Genomic DNA, 6,234 nt, shown 5'->3' with positions numbered 1-6,234 from the left:
TTGTGACCGTTGTAGATATTTGAGTGGCTCTCTGACAGGGAGCTGACGGCTGATATCATGTTGGTCCCTCTTATTTATTTGTTTCTTCAGTTCTGTTTCTCTTTTAGCCAAAAGAAAAGAATTTCACTCTTCTGTCCCATTTACAGCCGTAACCATCCCCCTCCTACGCTGTCCAACTTTGACCACATGCAGGGGAAAACGAAGGAAAAGGACGGGTGCATTTGCTTTGACGGCATTTCAGCGACAACCCCATCTGTTGCCAAAATAAGGAAACACTTTGCACTGCGATATCTTCGATTTGTCAAGGTCACTTGACTCCCGCCGGCTCTTAAGTCTGGATAAGCTATAGAAGTGCTCAGTTTTACAAAATGTTTATTTCTGTGTGTAAAGTATTTTAAAGTAACCATCTTATTACGAAATAGATATATTGTTTGACCGTTTTTCATTTCATGTTTCATATTTTATTTAAATATTAATTTACATTTAAGGAAATAGATTTTGAAATGAAGCTTCTGCAGAACGCCATAATGCGTTGTTGCCAAATTTGTAAGTTTACTGTAGTAGTCACAATAAGAAAATTCCTGGATTCTAGCGTTGCAGTTCGAGAAGTGGAATTGCGGTAAGGGTCGAAAACTAATTTCTCCAGTAAGTATCCAAGCAGAATTCCATGATTACTTCCTTTATTATCTGGCATCACTAAACACTCGACCTATCTGACAACGCCACACTATTTAAGCAGCGTTTACCATAGCACTAGGAAGACCTAGTGATCCACCTTAAGACCTTTACTGTGTTTGATTAGCGTAGGCGCCTCAAATCAAGTGACGCTTCAGTCAAATAATAGTTTATTTGATCGAATATTTATCCCTATAAAAATGTTTATATAAACTCTTTATCTAAAATACTGCATTGATTGGTTCACTAATTCTGCGAGACACAAAGTCCCAATAATTCCATGTTCTAAGGTGTTATTGTTATAAAGCTAAGAATGCCATTTGTAATGTTGCCAAGTATTGTTTTCTCGTTTATAAGCTTTCCTGGACGTGAAAGTAAAAGAATAAAACCATTGTTTAACTTTCTTCCTTTTTTAAAAGATAGTAAATCTATAAAGAAAAAGCATTTGATGATACATATTTAATCTGGACAAAGTTGGTAAGTTATAATATTATTTTTTAAAGATAGTTTTAGTTAAATGTGCACTAAAAGTAGATGCTGGATAAAGGAATAGTATAATGGAACAATTTCAGAATAGATAGTTTAATTTGTTTATAAAAATTGAAATCTTTCAGCTTAACGTTCCACGTTATGACCGTTGCGCTAAGAAAGACGAATAATTGAGACAAAACTAAATGATAATGGAAGAATTGGTAGAATGAGAATGTGAGAGGAAACGGGAATACCCCGAGAAAACTCACGGACACGATTATGTCTACTACAAGCTTACTTAGTCGGGGATCGAACCAGGGGCCCCATACACCAGAGGTGAGCTTTGTACTACTAAGCCACCGCCGTGTCCCATTTAATCTGTTTATAATTGAGTTGTTCAATACAATTCAATATAGAGGGGCAATAGAAAATGCATTTTACTCTGATTTGGTGCACACCTCTAGTGATAAAAGTGGAAGTAACTAAATTTATATAAATTAACTGTAAGTTCTATGCAGTGACGAGGCTAGCGGGGGCAAGGGGGCGGCCATTCCGGTGGCATCCTCTACCCGTCCCGATATGCTGTATGGTAATGTAGGTTAAGTAATATGAAGTTCTTTGGTTTACAAGAAAAACTCCCAAAACATGTATCTGCCCCCCTCCTGCCCCCCAAAATATTAAACTGGCGTCGCCACTGCTTTCATGAAGTATAATGATTTCCAGATGAAGAATCGAACAAAATTCACAATGGTATTGGCTGGAAACGGACATCCTTATAAAGTTCATAATTTACCATTATTAACATCAATGAGCACCCAGGGATACCCTGGGTATCATCCTCCCCCCAAAAAAACAAACTTCCTAACTCTTTGTAAATAATGCACTTGCAATAGAGGCGTGGTCACGACATTCCACTAGTTCCGGACCTCTTCCAATCTTTCGACTTAGGACACTTACAACAAAAATCTCTTGGTACACGTCTGTAATACAGGTATTTGTCCTTGCGGCCAATTTCGATTCCGATTGCGTGGTAAGTCAAATAGCAAGAAAATCGGTCAGGAGATAGCCTACTATCGAACATAAAATACCATTTTCATTCATCTTCCGACGAATTAGGATTCATTATACCCTATCATTATTCACTGTTTTTACATACAAAAGTGTTTATATTCTTATAATCTTAGTAGTTTCTTTTCCTCTAAAGTAGTAATATTTCTATAACCATTATTATTATTATTATTATTATTATTATTATTATTATTATTATTATTATTATTATTATTATTATTATTATTATTATTATTATTATTATTATTATTGGCGTAACATTAGCTTCGAGGTACTAGTGATAGCCCCATTTAGATTATGATAGGGTTCTGGATTAATTTCTGTGGGCGAAGAGAGTGATAGACACAGAGCAAAGAGTTGGAGATTTTTTTGTATTTGTATTTATTACAACTTTAATTTGTAGCCGCTTTACTAATTCAATGTACTATTAAACATTAATTTCATTTATTTATTATTATTTAATAAATAATACCTGGAAGAGTTTTCCAGAAGATTCGGCTCAATAATTCAATTTTACTTACAACCATAGAAATAAGAACAAAGTTTTGATCTACTTGGCATGTTGGCGCGTTCCGGACCAGCGATATGGCCTTGAGTGATGAGCATCGCAGTGGACGACCACATGTGTTGAATGACGACGCCCTGAAGACAGCCATCGAGGAGGACAGTAGTCTTACATGTCAGGAACTTGCCGAAAGGTTTAATGTATCGATGGAAACAGTCAGACTGCACTTACATCGCATAGGGAAGACATACACACACATTGTCACCGACCAACAAACGACAACGAGTTGAAGCCAGTTTATCCTTGCTCTCCAAGCACCAGAACACACCGATATTTGGTCGATTGATCACTAGTGACGAAAAGTGGGTCCTTTACAACACACCCAAGCGTACTCGACCTTGGTTGTCGCCACGTGACGCAGTTTCACACACCTCAAGACCACCTCTGCATCCCAAGAAGGTTATGCTGTGCGTATGGTGGAATTATTGCCATGTGATTCATTATGAGCTCCTACCACCAGGCCAAACCATCAATGCGGATGTCTAGTCCCAGCAGTTGCAACGAGTGCGCCGTGCTTTACAGGAAAAGGAGCCGGTATTGGTTAATCCCAAAGGTGTGCTGGTCCTTCACGATAATGCAAAACCAACATGACAAAAAGAACCCTGGAAACCATTCTGCAACTTGGTTGGGAAACTTTGTGTCATCCACCATATTCCCCTGACCTTTCCCCTACAGATTACCATCTGTTTCATTCCCTGGACAATTACCTTCGTGGGAGACAATTTGAAAATGAGAGAGACCTGGGGATTGCACTCACGGACTTCTTTGCTTCCAAGACCGCTGACTTTTATCACATGGCATTGTAAAGTTGCAGGAACGTTGACAGATGGTGTTGGATGCAGATGGTGATTACTTCGAGACGTAACCGTGAGTATTTTGTGCTACAACGTAGACTCTGTGCGAACTCTGAAGTCGGTAAAAACTTTTTTGGATACCTTATAGTTGTTGCTGTCTTCTCTTTCAATAAATTACTCTCTGGACGAGAAGCAACTCAAGGAGACAACTTCTTTAAGTAGAACGAAACTGTCCGGAAAGTAAGTTTTAAAAAGTCGTAAATATCTACAAAATCTTTCTTTACAAAACTATGATTAAGGATAGAAGATCTTTTGTCTCACCCAGTATTATTCCTCGATAAATCAATATGCGTCTACAAGTTAATACCAATATTTCAATGTCAAAGTACATTTTTTGTTTCTGTTCGTAGGAAGTGAATTCGTCTTCAAGACAATGGACAAAAAGCTTATGCTATGCGTAATACTTGTGATTTTCTACCAGGTTCGTATCAATTAGTCTCTTACTTAGGGAGTCTTTAACTTTAGACTTAACTATATTAGTCCTTAACTTACAACTGAGAAAGCAAATACGTTGCTGCTACCGATTCTAAATCAGGGTCTTGGAGACACAAAATAAGTCAACCAATTCAGCAGAAGCGTCACTCATTACGCACCTTCACCGCGCTCCTTTCTACATAGTGTTCCAAAAGAAATGCAACCGAAACTTTGGTCGAGTAGCCTATATCTTTTGAAGTAAGGATGATAGAGACATGATTTTTTATGACAAAAGCTACCGTTGTCTATAGAGATATTTTGAAAATAAAACCAATGAGACAAATCGTAATGTTGAATTTTAGTAATTGTTTAAACGACCAGAAATGTAATTTTAAAAATTTGCAAATTACTTATAATAATCAATTGTCAGGAACAGAAAAAAGAATTAATCACGGTAATTCTTAATGCAAATGTATAGTACGCATCAATAGTTATCGAATGGAAGTGTCATTTTTCATCTCAGTTTCAAAGAAAATGAAACGGATTCGACACTAATATAGGCCGTTTATGATCATTTTATATGTCTCTCTCCTACTCCCTCTAGTGTGTTAGAGGGTTTTACTCCCATTGAGAGTTGAACTTGGACTTAAATGGTATTAAAACTGTCACCAATCAACATAGGGACCTCGAAGACTATAGATTAGACTCTAATATCGGTTGTTTTCGTTTAGTTTTACATGTCACCGTTTCTCCCTCCAGTGTTGTTAATGGGGGCTAAACTTGGATTTAAACCGTATTGGGAGTGTCACTATTGATCTCAGCTACCCGAAAAAGATAGATTCAACACTTTTGTCGGTGATGTCCCTCACTCTTCATACGTGGGCTAATGAATCTTGCTCCACTGGGGATAAGGTTGAACATAAGAGCATGGAGCTGTCACTAATCAACTTAAAGACAACAGAAACTAAGGATTCGACATTAATATCGGTCGTTTTCGATCAATTTTATGTCTCTCCAATCCTACTCCCCCTTAAGTGTGCAAGAAGAATATTACCCCCACAGTACTGTTTTCCAAACTATAAGTAATATGTGTACCAGGTTTGCTTAAAATTTCTCAAGGTGTTCTAGACTTATGCTGGAACACACACATATATATCTATCTATACATCTATAAAGATAAAGATTAATAAAACTTGATTTGCAAGTAATTTCATCATACAAATTAATTAATTAGCAATATTTATCGTTTTACATTGCAGCCAGTGGTGAAAACCTTCCCAACTTCAGTATCGCCAAAAAAAGATTCTGTGGCTTGTATCAAGGTAGTTACAACTACAACGTGTCCACCAACTACTACTTGTAATCCAAGTTGCTGTGGATGCGGACCTACGCCATCTTGTCAAGCTAAGTGTCCACCACAACCTTGTCCGTGTCCACCTCAACCATGTCCTCCATGTTGACTGAAAGTAAAATCTCTTACAAAGTAAAGAAACTATATTTGTCACAAGATCCTAAATCTTTTGATTTACAAAAAGGAACGAAGAGATTATCATCTTGTCGATATAGTCAAGAGGTGATTTATGCTTGTATTGTTGAACATAGAAAACTGATTCAAGTTAAAGCAAATGTGCAAGAGAAGTGAATTGAAATTTCAAGACTAACAGATCTAAAATGTAAACAAAACAAATTATTATTGATTTATAAAGTAACGTAAATTTTCTACATAGAAATGTTACGAAATAAATATTATAGATACGAAATTATGCAGTATTTTTCTATTTGTTGTAAGGAAGTTATACTTTATGGAAAATTCTAATATAATTTACTCCGAAACTCAACTTTTTAAATCCCAAAATAAATGGTTACTGGATATTAGCTCTTTCTGATTGGCTGAAATTTCTATACGAGGTCATATCTCTTTTCTAAAAATATTTACTGAAGCCAGCTCAATATTTATATTAATTTTGTTGATAAGATGTTCAGAATAAATGCACTTCAAATACCGCTGACAAAACACTTGCGCATCAATTTCGCATCTGTCTCCTCCAGTCAGCAACTTCACGGAGACAAAACAATTTTGTCGCCGAACCCTGCAACAGAAAAGTTGCCGGTAGTGTTGCCACGAGACGAGACATTTCTCGTGTCTCGACTCGTCTCGTCTCGTAAACGAGACGAGACACGAGACGG

At 36.8% G+C, this 6,234-nt stretch overlaps 1 long non-coding RNA gene across 1 annotated transcript; it reads left to right on the top strand.

The window, feature by feature from the left end:
- Window positions 1-1,018: 1,018 nt before the first annotated feature.
- On the top strand, window positions 1,019-5,798 carry LOC145666089 (uncharacterized). Its single transcript, XR_014127688.1, has 3 exons — window positions 1,019-1,152; window positions 3,984-4,054; window positions 5,307-5,798. It is a non-coding gene; the product is annotated as an uncharacterized LOC145666089 (long non-coding RNA).
- The last annotated feature ends 436 nt before the right edge of the window (window positions 5,799-6,234 follow it).

This window comes from Thermobia domestica, chromosome 1 (genome assembly GCF_964235325.1).
Source record: "Thermobia domestica chromosome 1, izTheDome1.hap1.1, whole genome shotgun sequence".
In the NCBI taxonomy this organism is placed as follows: Eukaryota; Metazoa; Arthropoda; class Insecta; order Zygentoma; family Lepismatidae; genus Thermobia; species Thermobia domestica.
Note: the sequence above shows the minus strand (reverse complement) of the source record. Positions and strands in the feature narration are given on the sequence as shown.